Genomic DNA, 16,461 nt, shown 5'->3' on the forward strand with positions numbered 1-16,461 from the left:
ATTGAAACATGTATATTATCATATGTGAAACAAATCACTAGTCCAAGTTCGATGCATGATACAGGATGCTTGGGGCTGGTGTACTGGAATGAACCAGAGGGATGGGATGGGGAGGGAGTTGGAAGGGGGGGTTCAAGATGGGGAGCATATGTACACCTGGGGCAGATTCATGTCAATGTATGGCAAAACCAATACAATAATGTAAAGTAATAGCCTCCAATTAAAATAAATAAATTTAAAAAAAAACAGAAAAAGGCTCACAGATAACAGAAAACCAACTTGTACCAAAGGGGAGAGGGAAAGGAGGAATGACAAATTAAGTGTAAGGTATTAATAGATAAAACTACTATGTATAAAATAGATAAGCAACAATGATATACTGTATAGCACAAATAATTATAGATATTATCTTGTAATAACTCATAATGGAGTAGAGTCTGCAAAATAATATTACTATACTGTAGATCTGAGACTAATATTGTAAATCAACTATACTTTAATAAAAAGGAGCAAACAAGCAGACAAAAATAACAATAGTACACAATCCATGATTGGATGAATCTGTGGATGGGGAACTGTGGATACAGAGGGCCAACTCTAATTGAGTTTTAGGTTTTATTTTAAATGTAGATATGTTAATGTTTCTCTTTTTGGTGTTAAGTTATAAATTTAGACAAATGCATAATATTGTCTAACCATCACCACAGTGAACACACAAAGCAATTCCATCACCACCCAAAATATCTTTAAACTTCTCTTTTGTAATTAAAACTTCCTCCCCAATCCTTAACCTCTGTCACTAATGGATACATTCTCCAGTCTTATAGTTGTGTCTTTTCCAGAACATTAAATATATATATATGGAATCCTATGTAGCCTTTTAAGTCTGATTTCTTTTATGTATCAATAGTTCCCTTTTTATTGATGAATGATATTCCATCATATGAATGTGCTACTGTTAATCCATTTATTGTTTGAGAAATCGTTGAGTTGTTTCTAGTTTTGGCAATTAAGAATAACAGTCTTTGGGACTCTATGGGAGAGGGTGAGGGTGGGATGATTTGGGAGAATGGCATTGAAACACGTATGTTTTCATATGTGAAACAAATCACTAGTTCAGGGTCAATGCATGTCATAGGATGCTCGGGGCTGGCATGCGGGGATGACCCAGAGGGAGGATAAAGGGAGGAGGGAGGTGGGAGGGTGGTTCAGGAGGGGGAACTTATGTAAACCCGGGGCAAATTCATATCAATGTATGGCAAAACCAACCAATATAATATTGTAAAATAATTTGCCTCCAATAAAAAATAAATTAATTACCTAAAAAAAAAAAGAATAAATCTACAACAAACATTTACATAAAAAAAAAACTAAGGTCTGAATGAAATATTTTTAACTGTATCACCAATGCTTAACTTCAACCTGCACTTGAAAAAATCTTTTGTGAATGGCACACCTGTTTTTCCCTATGAGTTCGCTAAGAGTTAGTGTACATAGTGTGTAGGTAGTTGCATACTCACATATCACCAATTCAACTATTGATATCACCGTCTTGAAGAACTCCTCATCTGAAAATGGTGCAAGTTCTTTTTCTTGATGATCAATGTAAGCTGCAGAATGATTATAGAAATTTGATACTTAGTTTGTTCCCACACACTTATCACTAGCAATCAGGATTATTGGAATGGCCCAGAGGAACAAAGGGAGTAAGATAGAGAGACAAAAATCTTAACAGTTTAATAAGGAAACCTTAATGGTTTGCTAAATATTCCAAAACCAAACATTCTGAAACCAGATCTGTAATCAACACGAAGTGTCTTTGTTTTGATGGTGGTGGGACTGATTGTTCTTTCCACAGAAATGATGATGGTTAATTAGAGCTAGAATACAAATCTTAATTTAATCAGAGATATTAAATGTGCTTGTTCTTATCAAACATTGGCTTTAATTTTTGTATAACAATAATAATGACCAATTTTAGAACTGTACTGATGTTGAGATAGTTATCATTATTATCAATATTTATAGAAGACAAAAAATTTGGATTTCCATGGGCAGCGGAGAATAAAGTAATTAATATTCATATGGGCACACCACTTTCCTAAGTATCATAACAAAATCTTATCTTGCAAGACTCAGATATTATTTACTCAAGAAAGCCTCAGAATTCCTAGCCTTATGTGTAGGTTAGACATTCTTCCTCTGTACACTGATGGCCTGATTTATCACTCCATTATAATACTTTCGTGAATTTATTTATCTGCCTCTGTACAGTAAACTCTGTGGTTTTAGAAACACATATTACTTGATCATGATATGTTCCAGTTATTGATTGCTGCACAACAAATGACTCTAAGAATTTCTGGCTTGAAGCAACAGTCATTTATTTTGTTCACAAATCTGCCATTCAGACAGGACGTAGCATGAGATGGTTTGTCTTTGTTCCCACAGTAGCCATGGGGTAGCTGAACTAGGACTAGAAAATTTGTTTCGAGATAGTTTCATTGAATGGCTGGCATGTTAGTTATCTAGTATTGTGTAACAATTTAACTCAAATTTATCAGCTTAGAAAGGCAACAAGCAATTGTGTGTGTGTGTGTGTGCTTTTCTACATAATTTCTGTGGATCAGGACTTTGAGAATTAGCTGGATGGTTCTGCTCACTGTAGAACTACAGGTTCATGTCACTGCTGTCAAAACACTGACTAGGGCTGAAGTCATATGAAGGCTTGACTGAGGCTGTGGAATCTGCTTCCAAGATGGTTCACTCAGGTAGATGATTTACTACTGGCCATTGTTAGACCAGTTCCTCATCTGTGGGCATCTCCATTGAACTGCTTCAGTGACATTATGAAATGGCAGCTGGCTTTCCCCTGAGTAATCCAAGGAAGAGAAAACAGAAGTTGCAATGGCTTTTTATACTTAGCCTAAACAGTCAAGTATTGCTGTTTCTGCAACATCATATTGGTCACATATTTGGCTTTATTTAGTGTGGGAGGGGATTACACAAGGTCATGAATATCAAAAGTCAGGGATCCTTGTGAGCCACTTTAGAGGCTAACTCCCACAGCTGACAGGTTGCTGCTGCTGCTAAGTCACTTCAGTCGTGTCCGACTCTGTGTGACCCCATAGACGGAAGCCCACCAGGCTCCCCCGTCCCCGGGATTCTCCAGGCAAGAACACTGGAGTGGGTTGCCATTTCCTTCTCCAATGTGTGAAAGTGAAAAGTGAAAGTGAAGTCACTCAGTCGTGTCCGACCCTTAGCGACCCCACGGACTGCAGCCTACCAGGCTCCTCCATCCATGGGATTTTCTAGGCAAGAGTACTGGAGTGGCTATTTGCTATTAGTATTTGCTATTACCTGGGCTTCCCCATGAGACCATTTGGACTTCTTCACAGCATGGTGACAGAGTCTCAAGACAAAGAAGATGCAGGGCAACCAAAGTGCAGCAAGTGGCAGATAGCACAATGGTTGGGTCAGTTTGGGGGTATGTATTCAGAAATTGGTACAATAGCATTTCTAGTTTATTCTACCAGTAAAAGCAGTTATTTATCTCACACAAAATACTCAATAGGAAAAATTTTTTTAATTTTGTGGTCATCTGTAATTGTTGATATGATTATCTTTACAATCATGTGTGTGGCTTCTGAACATGGCATAATGTTTAGAATTCAGTAGGCATTCACTGTTGATTAGTATAGTATATACCAGAATGATTTTAACATTTATATTTTTACATGTATTAGTACATTCACAAATAAAAGGAATAAAAACTGCTTTTATGTTTCAGTTAAAATTTACATCATTTTATTTAAGGTTAGTCATTTAGCATTGCTCTTTCAAAAAGAGAAAATCAAATTATAGAAGCCGTTTTTTCAAAACTACTTTGTAAAAATGAGCCTTCAGTAAAAGTTGAGGTGGTTAAAGGGAATTAAATATGACGATGATATTTTTATTATTTAATGTTTAATTGCATGCACACTAAGTCACTTCAGTCTTGAAACAACCCTAGTGGCTCAGATGGTAATGAGTCTGCCGGTAGTGCAGGCACTTGGGTTCAATTTCTGGGTCAGGAAGATCCCCTGAAGAAGGGAATGGCAACCCAGTCCTGGAGAATTCCATGGACAGAGGAGTCTAGCAGGCTACAGTCCATGGGATCACAAAGAATCAGACATGAGTGAGTAGTTAACACTCCATGGAAACCGCGTGTTGATGTCTCCTGCATTGACAGGCATATTCTTTACCACTAGCACCATCTGGGAAGTCCTTAATGTTAAATTAGTTGATAGTATATATTACAGCCCTTAAGGAATGGAATTCATAGAATTTCTTTCCAAGATATGAAAGTCTTATAAGGTAGAAGTCAGAAGAAAGTTAAAAGAGAAGGAACAAGAAGTTTCTAGGTAACTTATAATGTACGGCTTACTCATAACCAGTTTCAGTAAGAATGTGTAATTCTAAGGAGTCCCTTGGACTTCAAGGAGATCCAACCAGTCCATCTGAAAGGAGATCAGTCCTGAATATTCATTAGAAGAACTGATGATGAAGCTGAAACTCCAATACTTTGGCCACCTCATGCGAAGAGTTGACTCATTGGAAAAGACCCTGATGCTGGGAGGGATTGGAGGCAGGAGGAGAAGGGAATGACAGAGGATGAGATGGCTGGATGGCATCCCCAACTCAATGCACATGAGTTTGGGTGAACTCCGGGAGTTGGTGATGGACAGGGAGGCCTGGCATGATGTGATTCATGGGGTCGCAAAGAGTCGGACATGACTGAGCGACTGAACTGACCTGAACCAAACTGAAACATTTGATGGTAAGTATCACTAAACAAAGATACACCCAAATTTAAGCAAGACTTTTCTAGTTAAAGATAACACTTGAGACATTAAAATCTATATTGTTTACTTTTTAACAAAAACTGACTCTAATTTTGAAAGGTAGTGAAATAAAATTATAATCCTGCTGAGTACAGTTTCATCTTTAGACAGTTCTTTTCAATCAAATTAAAAAGGTTTTATAAAGGCAAGGCAGAAATTTAATTACTATCACAAGAGCAACACCATCCCAATATAACATTCAGTAACACATATAATCAATTAAATTGAATTTTTAAGACTGCTTTGTGTAGGATACACACTTGACTATATACTCTGTGTCATGAATAGTTTTCTAAAGACCTTAATCCATACTGGCTTTAATCCTGTTTCCTAGGGTTCTTTGCAGGATTAAATCTGAGTTGAGAAATTGTAATGAATAGATAAACAGCTCAGTACAGAATCTAAAAGTACTATGCAAACCACAGACAGGCTGGATTTTGTTGTTATTTCACAGCTAAGCAAAAACTGCAGCAACTTGACTGTGACCTGAATAATCAGAAGAAAAAAAAATTTTGCATTAATTTTCAGATGAAGTTTTACTATCAGAGAAATTGTCCTTCCATAAAGTCTTTTCTTCATTAGCACCTCTCCTAGTAAATTATTTTGAAAACAGAGCAAATTCTATAATACTTCTTGTATTAAATGCTATGTACCTTGAAGGTAACTTGGGCAGGCTGATGTGCATTAGCAACAACAACAAAACCTCCTGCTAAATATTTTACTGGAAGTTAACAAATAGAAAAAGTTACTTCTAAAGATATTTAAACTTGAACCTAAAATATAAGAAGAAGCAAGATTTCAAGAAGCTCTAGGAAGATGAAGTGCAGAATTACATGAAGTGCAGAAAAAGAGAAGTGCAGACCTGAGACAGAAAAGAGTTTAGCATATACAAAGGACTTTCAGAAGATGAATGTGGTTGAAGTGTAGAAGTGAAGCAAGAAGAAGAGGGATACAGTATGAGTTTAAAGGTTAGACAAGCAACAGTGCATCCCTATAGGCAGGGAGTGTATGCTGTGATTAAAAAAGAAAAGAAAAGAAAAAAAAAAAAAGACTTCTTTCCAAGGACAATAGGAAGGTATAGAAGACTTTTACATTAGAAAATATTTTGATCTTACACAAAGTTAATGAATAGAGATTGTTAGTGTGCTTAGTGAAACAATTGGGTTGTTAGGAGATAATTCAAATTGGAGACTGTGGTTGCTTCCACTAAGGTAGAAGCAATGATGATGGAATGGACCAGATGTGTTTGAAATACATAGAAAATTACTTAAAAAGCAGAACCAATGGAACTGGAGTTGGATAAGCTGCTGCTGCTGCTGCTAAGTCACTTCAGTCGTGTCTGACTCTGTGTGACCCCATAGACGGAAGCCCACCAGGCTCCCCCTTCCTTGGGATTCTCCAGGCAAGAACACTGGAGTGGGTTGCCATTTCCTTCTCCAATGTGTGAAAGTGAAAAGTGAAAGTGAAGTCGCTCAGTCGTGTCCGACCCTTAGCCACCCCAGGGACTGCAGCCTACCAGGCTCCTCCATCCATGGGATTTTCTAGGCAAGAGTACTGGAGTGGCTTGCCATTGCCTTCTCCTTGGATAAGCTATGCAACCTAAAAGAGATGGAGCTATCAGGAGAAACTATCAAATTTCTAAATTGAGCAGCTGATTCTGTTTTAATGGCATTTAGTGGACGGGAGAAGATTAGAGGCATAAAAGATTTGGGGAAAACACAATAGTTCTATTTGGGGATATGTGAACTCTGCAATACTTATGAAATACGTAAATGAGAAAGTCAAATATTCCTTCAGTGGTAGAAGTAAAAATATATCAATTGTTTAGTCATTAGTCATGTCCAACTCTTTGCAACCTCATGAACTGCAGCAGGCCAGTCTTCCCTGTTCTTCCTGAATTTGCTCAAACTCATGTCCATTGAGCCAGTGGTGCCATTCAACCATCTCATCCTCTGTTGCCCTCTTCTCCTTTGCTCTCAACGTTTCCCAGCATCAGAGTCTTTTCCAGTGAATCAGCTGTTTGCATAAGGTAGATGAAGTATTGGAGTTCAGCTTTAAAATCTGTCCTTCCAGTGAATATTCAACATTGATTTCCTTTAGGATTGACTGGTTTGATCACCATGCTGGTGGGTGTAAGGATGGGAGTTAACAACATACAAATGATTTTAAAGTCATAGGAATGGATGAGCTCATCTAGCAAGAAAATATAAAGGTGAGGACCAAGAACTAAGCTCTGCAAAGAATTTTAATAGGTGCATAATAAATATAATTGCTAAAACCTTTGGAAGAAAATCAGTAGAGCATAGTGTTATAAAAATTAAAAGGATTTATTAAAAAAGAGAGTGGTCAACTGTGCTGAAAGATGCTTCAATGTCCAATAAGAGAGGCATAGAAAATTGCTATTTCAGTGGCCTTAAATGGGGACAAAAGACTAATTAGAAAGGTTAGCAGAATAAAAACTATTTGAAAAAATGAAGCCATTAGGAGATTGTCTCAAAATATTTTACCATAAAGGGGAACAAAGAAATATAGAGAAAATAATGAGCATATACAGGATCAAGGGCAGATTTTTTGGTAAGATGGGAAATGCTCTGGCAAGTTATATACTTAATAGAATGATACACAATAGAAAAGTAGAAAATGATGATACAGAAAAGGAGGTTATCATCAGAATATCCCTCTGTCTGACTGAGGTAGAGATAAAACAAGGAAAGTGAGTGATGGAATGTTGGGGTGATAAAAGAAATAACCAATTCCTTGAGATGAGAAGGAGGGAATATGGAAAACACAGAGAAAAGGAGACTTTATTTACTAAAACAGAATGAAAGGGAAGCAGCTGGAACAAGGTGTGAAATAATTATTTCAGAGAGTGAGGAATTAATTTTATGGGAAAACACAAAGAACTGATGTGCAGAATCAGGGACTTGTTGGAAGTTTGTAATTATGAATTTTAAGTGAAAAAAGTGCTATGTGATTTTTCTCTGGTAACCTTCATTTCCTCAGTTTTAGGCAGAGGGGAGAAAAGAATTTGGTTTCTCTAGGGTTGAGGTTGGCTTAAAGCTCAACATTCAGAAAACTAAGATCATGGCATCTGGTCCCATCACTTCATGGCAAATAGATAGGGAAACAGTGTCAGACTTTATTGTTTTGGGCTCCAAAATCACTGCAGATGGTGACTGCAGCCATGAAATTAATGGACACTTACTCCTTGGAAGGAAAGTTATGACTGACTTAGACAGCATATTAAAAATCAGAGACATTACTTTGTCAACAAAGGTCCATCTAGTCAGTTCAGTTCTAGTCAAGGCTATGGTTTTTCCAGTGGTCATGTGTGGATTGAGAGCTGGATGACAAAGAAAGCTGAGCCCTGAAGACTTGATGCTTTTGAACTGTGGTGTTGGAGAAGACTCTTGAGAGTCCCTTGGACTGCAAGGAGATCCAACCAGTCCATCCTAAAGGAGATCATTCCTGGGTGTTCACTGGAAGGACTGATGTTGAAGCTGAAACTTCAATACTTTGGCCACCTCATGCGAAGAGTTGACTCACTGGAAAAGACTCAGATGCTGGGAGGGATTGGGGGCAGGAGATGAAGGGGACGACAGAGGATGAGATGGCTGGATGGCATCACCAACTCAATGGACATGAGTTTGAGTGAACTCCGGGAGTTGGTGATGGACAGGGAGGCCTGGCGTGCTGTGATTCATGGGGTCGCAAAGTGTTGGACACGACTGAGCGACTGAACTGAACTGAACTGAGGGTTGAAGATAGTATATCAGATGATAGCAGAGGGAGAGAGGAATAAGTGAATTAAGGATGTTTGCCAAGGTGTGATTATAATTACAGATTAGGAAACTAAACTTCAACAAGGATTTCAGGAAAGATGAGAAGGACTAGGCAAAGAGACAGTGAGAGAAGGTGGAGTCATGTCTCAAGGAAGCTGAAGAATTAAAGAACTTGTAGTTCTAGAGTAAATGTCCAAGAAGTATAGAAAGTTAAGATTAATTATTGGAATGTTGGAAATCCTGATCTAAAAGAAGGCTGAGTTTCTGATGATGACGACATCCAATGTGTATCCAGAAGAGCAGATGGCTGAGATGAAGTGGAAGAAATAGTTATCGGAGGTGGAAAGGAAAAGAACCAGAACCGAGATTCTAGTTTCCGTAGAGATCATTGATATTCAAGTCACTAACGATGTGTGAAGGAGAAGAAGAATGTCAGCCAGGAACAGTTTTCAATGTGTGTAGTAAAACAGATTTCAGTGACTACACCTACAAGGAATACAGTATATTTATTTCATTGAACTGTTCTTTTTAATGCAATCAGATTTATTTCTCTTTGGTTTACATGATCTTGTGAAAAATGGAACTTTTTCAATGTAGTTTTTCAATTATATATCCTGAAAATGTCTGCATTACAAACCAAAACACTTTATCACTGCAGTTCTGGGAAATGCTGAATCCAAAAACGATTGAGAAGAGCTGCTGATGTAGCAAGACAACACCAGGGAAATCATAGAGGAGCTAGACACCTTTCCTAGTGTCTGCAGAGGAGAGTAAGACATTCACCAGCAAATATATGTGAATCATATGATTGTTTAAAATGATCCTTTCTCCACTACTTATGAACTGAAGACCTGATTGTTAAATAGCCCACTTTCTCAGACATTAACATAGAGATAATAATGCAGGAGAAGCAAGACATGAAGATTTGACCACAGGGTCAGGAAGATCCCTTGGAAGAGGAAATGGCAACCCACTCTAGAATTCTTGCCTGAGAAATCAAATGGACAGAGGTGCCTGGTGGTCTACAGCCCAAAGAATCACAAAGAGTTGTACATGGCTCCATGACTGAGCAAGTATGCAATAATACCCAGCCATCCAGTTGTTTTAAAGATTAAATGAGGAGAGATATGTAAAGCCCATTTATTATTATACTGAGTATAGGCTAATATGATAACAAAATGATTTAAAATTATAATTACTTCAAAAAGAAATTTATTTTTCTGCCACTTAACAGTCAAGGTGGGTGGGTGAGCCCTGCTTTGCAAAGCCACTCAGAGACTTATTTTGTTTCCATCTTAGTGTTTTCTCAAAGCTTGAAGCTGGCTGACCTCCATGACTGCATTCCTGTTTGGTTCAAAAAAGAGAGGAAATCTAGGACAGATAGCTTGTCTTTAAGATTTGAAACATATTGTACAAGTTATTTCAACTTCCACATGGACAATGCAATCTCTGGCAGACCAGCCTATTTCTCAGACTTAACTTTGGAGTTTTGGGGCCTAGCACCAAATGAAATAGGCTTCACTGGTGGCTCAGATGGTAAAGAATCTGCCTGCAATGCAGGACACCTGGGTTCCATCCCTGGGTCAGGAAGATGCCCTGGAGAAGAGAATGACCACCCACTCCAGTATTCTTGCCTAGAGAACTCCATAAACAGAGGAGCCTGGTGAGCTACAGACCACGGGGCCACAGAGTCGGACATGACTAAGTGACTAACACCAAAAGAAATTAGAGGAAAATGGATCCTAGAAGAGAATTGCAGTCTCCATCATAGCACCTACCACAATATTAATATTATTACTAATCACTATTTCCATTAATTACCCTTTTCAGGAATAACTTCATTCATTCCTTAGAGTGTATTAACTTTAAAGTGGAAGCACCTTGGATTTTTATTTATAAACATACAGTAAAATTGGATTCCTTGATGATTATTAAAATATCTCCACCAACATTTCAGGAACACTCTGCAAGTACAAGTGTTTAACCTGGTGTTTTACTAAGCTATTCCTGTGATAAGATGATGGCATACCACATGCTATAAGTGTATGAAGAACTTTAATTTGGAGTCTACACACAAACACTTATGTCTATATATGGATGGAGATGAATCTGTTATTTTACCAAGTGCAACAAATTTATGTATGTGGGCCCAGACCAAGCAAAACTACTCATAAGTAGCAAGTTAATGAAAATGACCATAAATCAACTTCTATTCACTTAATTTGATAAATAGCCTCAAAGGCATGTATTATCTCTGCCAAAAAGAAATCTGTGACTGTCTAGTTTCGTTACCTTTGTTTTACTTATTAAGCAATTTTTTCTGGCTTATGAAAACGTCTGGTTGTTCAGCATATATCCAGCAAAGCAAGAGAACATTTGCCTCTGATTCCATCAAAGCGTTTCCAATAATGATCCTGTGCTGAATAAAGCAGCTGTAGCAGCACTGGGGACATGTAAATCAAGATGTTAATGAAGAACTGAATACGTTCACATCTACAGAGTTCCTTGGATTATGGCTTATAGAGATAAAATAGGTCATTACAACTCAAACTCAATTTTATTGGGAAATAGGCACTAAACTTCTATTGGCAAATGAAAAATTTTGTAATAGGGACTTTGCAAAATAAATTTAAAAATACAACTAAGACCATTTAAAATAATAGTATATATATATGTGTGTGTGCATATAGATATGTGTGTGTGTGTATGTATGTATATATAGCCTTCCCTGGTAGCTCAATAGTAAAGAATCTGCCTGCAGTGCAGGAGATGCAGGTTCCGTCATCCGGGGGTCAGGAAGATCCCCTGGAGAAGGAAATGGCAGTCCACTCCAGTATTCTTGCATGGGAAATCCCATGGACAGAGGAGCCTAGTGGGCTACAGTCTACTGGGTCGCAAAGAGTCAGCACAAATGAGGGACAAAATAGCAACAACAAAAATGTATGTACATAAGGCAAAGTACCTTCATACTTCCCTCCTTTTGATCAATATCATCATCTATTTTAAAGTTATTTTATATTGGACCTTCTCCACAAGATTTTCCTTGTTTATTCTCTATATCTTTGTACTTTATATTAATTTTTAAATTATTTTAAAACTTTAAGACATGTTGATATATGACTCTGTAAAGCAAAACCAATATTATTTCATTCTTTAAATGTTAATATTCTAAATATATATAGAGAAGAAACTTACACATATTTAGTTACCACAAGTTATGTATCAGTTTCATTCCCATATATATTTTCATTTAAGCCAATGCAGTATTGTATGAGAGTGAAAATCATGTTCCAGAATCAGGCAGTCCTAGGTTTGAATTGCTTGTTTAATAATTTTTGTGCAAGTCTACATAGGCAAAGTGTAACTAAATTTCCTCATTTTGATAATTACAAAACTACTGATGAGTGTAGCTGGATAAAGTAATGTGTGCAAAGCACTATTATCCTAACACAGAATATACAGTAAACAAATATCTGTTATTGTTGTCATTACTAATTACTTCTGAAACCAAAGGTATTATAAGCCCAGCTGTATCGATGACAAACCAAGGGTTTAATATTTCAAGTAACCTGAAAATCTCAGTGGAATGACAGATTTAGTATTTAAGGACTGTTTTTTCTTCATACCTTGCTCTCTGCCAATATCTAAGCAAACACTGTTTTCAGAATAGTTGTTAAAAACAGCATCCCACTTCTAGGCAGTGAGTTGGTTGATACTCTGTATCTTGGTTGGGTTGTGAAAGAAAGATAATTGTTTTCTCCAACATTCTGGTTCCTGTTGTTCTTCACAAGGTATTGTTCCAGAGACCAGTGCTTTTTATTGAGTAGCTTTTGTTCTGCTAATCTTGTCGCCACCCCCCTCTCTGTTCTTTCCCTTTAAAGGGAAAAGAATAGAGGAAAAAAAAGAACCCAAATGGTCAGATCTGAAACTAAGTGTGTAGACAGTGCAAGTGAAGGATGTCTGCGCTGTGTTCTGAGTCTGGGTTACTTTCTGGCTGAATCCCAAGCCAAAATTTTTACTGTGTTCCAATACGCTATTTCTCTTTGAGGGAAATAATATTTATTATTTTCTCAGAGGCAGAGTAGGAACTTAAGAGCTGTAAGCTTAAGAGTCAAACAAAGAGTTTAAAGAAAAATGGCAGAGAAAATCATACAAACACCAAATTTAAAGATCAGCATTCAGAGTAGTCAAACTGCCCTCTATTGCTCATCCTGTCCCTCAGGACAAATTGCAATGCAGCCATAGTTATAATATTCATAACATATCCTATATGTAAAATCATATATATCACCCATATAAAATCTCTCTCTATATATAATAAATATAAATAAATAAAATAAATATATATATATAGAGAGAGAGAGGGTGCCTATATATATATATATATATTATTGAGCTATTTCTAGGCTTGGCACTTTTTGATAATTTACACAAAATTTCTTTACCTCAAGGCAGTCTAGTGTTTGGAAGCCATGTGGCAGGGAAATTGAAGAAAATTGCAATGTTGTGGGTAATAAGTGATAAACTGAATTCAGTAGAGATGTGGTGACTGAGGAGCTTCCCTTGTGGCTCAAATGGTAAAGAATCTGCCTGCAATGCAGGAGACCTGGGTTCAATCCCTGGGTTGAGAAGATCCCCTGGAGGTAGAAATGGCAACCCACTCAGTATTCTTGCCTGGAGAATCCCATGGACAGAGGAGCCTGGCGGGCTACAGTCATAGGGTCCAAAGACTTGGACATTACTGAGGCAACTGTGCAGGTGGTGACAGAGAAAAGATATTTTAAAATATCTATATTAGGTTAGATTAATACCTGGAAGTTAGGAAGGCATGAAAGGAAAAAAAGGAAGAAAGTGAAATGAAAGTGAATAGAAATAGAAAAAAAATACAAAAAGGCAAAATGTCTTTGCTGTTGCTGCTAAGTCGCTTCAGTCGTGTCTGACTCTGTGCAACCCCACAGACGAAGCCCACTAGGCTCTGCCGTCCCTGGGCTTCTCCAGGCAAGAACACTGGAGTGGGTTGCCATTTCCTTCTCCAATGCATGAAAGTGAAAAGTGAAAGTGAAGTCGCTCAGTCGTGTCCGACTCTGAATGATCCCATGGACTGCAGCCTACCAGGCTCCTCCGTCCTTGGGATTTTCCAGGCAAGAGTACTGGAATGAGTTGCCATGGCCTTTAATCAGGGGCAAATGAGTTTTAAGGGTTATAAAATCATAAAGGTCATTCAGATGAAAGTCAAGTTTACACACTTACCAAAAGTTTTTAGAATTTTTATGAAAATAATTATTCAATCTTTAAAAATCTTATGTCAAACACCTACTCAATACTCTGTGCTTCATGGTAGCACTTCTCAAAAATCATTTAAAACTTTATTATTATTTTAAGATTTAACTTAGAGTAAAATGTAGTATCTTCAAATAAATTAATAGAAAATATTAGTTATAGTATCTTGTATCTGTCTAAAATTTTTACCTTTATTCAAAGATTTGTTTTAATGTAAGTTTCTCTGACCCGATATGTAAGGGTCTCTGATCCAATATAAAGATGTTTGGTTACTGCTGGAATACCTGCAGACCAAAAGTGTCACATATTTTATAATGGGTTATATTTGTTTTACTTAAAATGTTGTCTAAGAAAAGGATATAAAAAAACCTTGCTCATTGCTTCAATTTTATCATAATCAAGTAGCATTCACTCCACTTAGGCTGTTTCATGCATCCAGATTAAGGTCAAACATTCAGTCTATTTGGATGAGTGAGAGACATCACAGTATCAGCCAAAGTCAACAATTCAACTTTAGCATATTTTTTATCAGAGAAAGTGAATTTTCCCAGGACTTGTCATATTTCAAGACATTAACTGTACAGTTCCTCTAGACCATTCAGCTATTTACCAAAATTTAAATATGAGACTTCAACTTTGAATATAAATAAAATATGTATTTTACTTTTATTTGGTATAATTCTATTGACACAGCTTTAAATAAGGCAGTGCAACATTGATCAACACCTCACTTTTTTTTCTGTCAAATAATTAGAAATAGGAGAGCAAACTAAGCCCAAAGTAAGCAGAAGAAAAGAAACAATGAAGATAACAGAGAAAAAATCAATGAAATTAGAACAGGAAAAAATTAGAGAAAATCAATAAAACAAAAATCTGATTCTGATTATTTTTTAAAAATCAAGTAAATTGATCACTAATAGGAAAGCTGGCAAAAAATAAATAGGATATACAAATCACCAACTTTAGAAATGAAACTAGGAATATCACTACTCACTACATGTACTAGAGAATACTATGAACAACTACATCCTTATAAATCTGACAACATGAAAGAAACGGACCAATATCACAAACCACTAAAACTCAACCTAGGTGAAAGATATAACCTAAATAGTCCTATAACCATTTAAGAAATTGAAATTCAAGAAATTAAATAAATTTAAATGTAATTTAAAGTTTCTAAAAGAGGTATCTTGAATTCAAGATGGTTTTACTGGAGAATTCTACAAACTTGTAAAGACGAGTCTAACATGAAATTTCCATTTCTTGCAGAAAATTGATTAGGAGGGAAAAATTCCCAATTTGTATTATGAACTTGGCATCATCTTGATATTAAAACCAGAAAAAAGAGAGTCCAACAAAGAAAACTACAGACCAATATTACTCAGACCCCATTTTCTTGGCCTCCAAAAATCACTGCAGATGGTGACTGCAGCCATGAAATTAAAAGATGCTTGCTCCCTGGAAGAAAAGCTATGATCAACCTAGACAGCATATTAAAAAGCAGAAACATTACTTTGCCAACAAGAGTCTGTCTAGTCAAAGCTATGGTTTTTCCATTAGTCATGTATAGATGTGAGTTGGACCATAAGGAAAGCTGAGCATTGAAGAATTGGTTCTTTTGAACTGTGGCGTTGGAGAAGACTCTTGAGAGTCACTTGAACTGCAAGGAGATCCAACAAGTCCATCCTAAAGGAAATTAGTCGTGTATATTCATTGGAAGGACTGATGCTGAAACTCTAATACTTTGGCCATCTGATAAGAACAGCTGACTCATTGGAAAAGACCCTGATGCTGGGAAAGTTTGAAGGCAGGAGGAGAAGGGGATGACAGAGGATGAGATGGTTGGATGGCATTACCAACTAGATGGATATGAGTTTGAGCAAGCTCTGGGAGTTGGTGATGGAAAGGGAATCTTGGAATGCTGCAGCAATGGGGTTGCAAAGAGTCAAACACGACTGAGTGACTAAACTGAACTGAACTGAATATTACTCATGGACATAGATGCAAAAATACTCAAAATTTTAGCAGAGAATTCCAACAGTGTATAAAAAAAGACTGTATACCACAAATACAGGTTTTCTTAATTATTATTTTTTATTCCAAGTATGCAACTCTGGTTCAATACTTGAAAATAAATCAGTAAGTATAATTGATAATATCAAGAGATGAGATAAGAAATATCATATGGGGATATTCATTGATGCAGAAGAAAGCATTTCACAGAAAGTTACACTCATTTATAATAAAACACTTAAGAAATTAAAAATAACCATTGCAATAACACAGGAAAAAACTGAAAATTACACAGCTGATTTTCAATGATTGCAAAGAATACACACTGGGGAAAGCATACTCTCTTCAATAAATGATGTTAGGAAAACAGGGTATCTACATGCAAAAGAATACAATTGGATATTTACTTCACACCATACACAAAAGTAAACTCAAAATGGATTAAAATCTTAAATTAGGATCTAAGACCATGAAATTCCTTTAAGAAAATGCAAGGAAAA

Source organism: Moschus berezovskii, chromosome 4 (assembly GCF_049115385.1).
Source record: "Moschus berezovskii isolate FMDL1 chromosome 4, NW_MosBer_1.0, whole genome shotgun sequence".
NCBI classification, from domain to species: Eukaryota; Metazoa; Chordata; class Mammalia; order Artiodactyla; family Moschidae; genus Moschus; species Moschus berezovskii.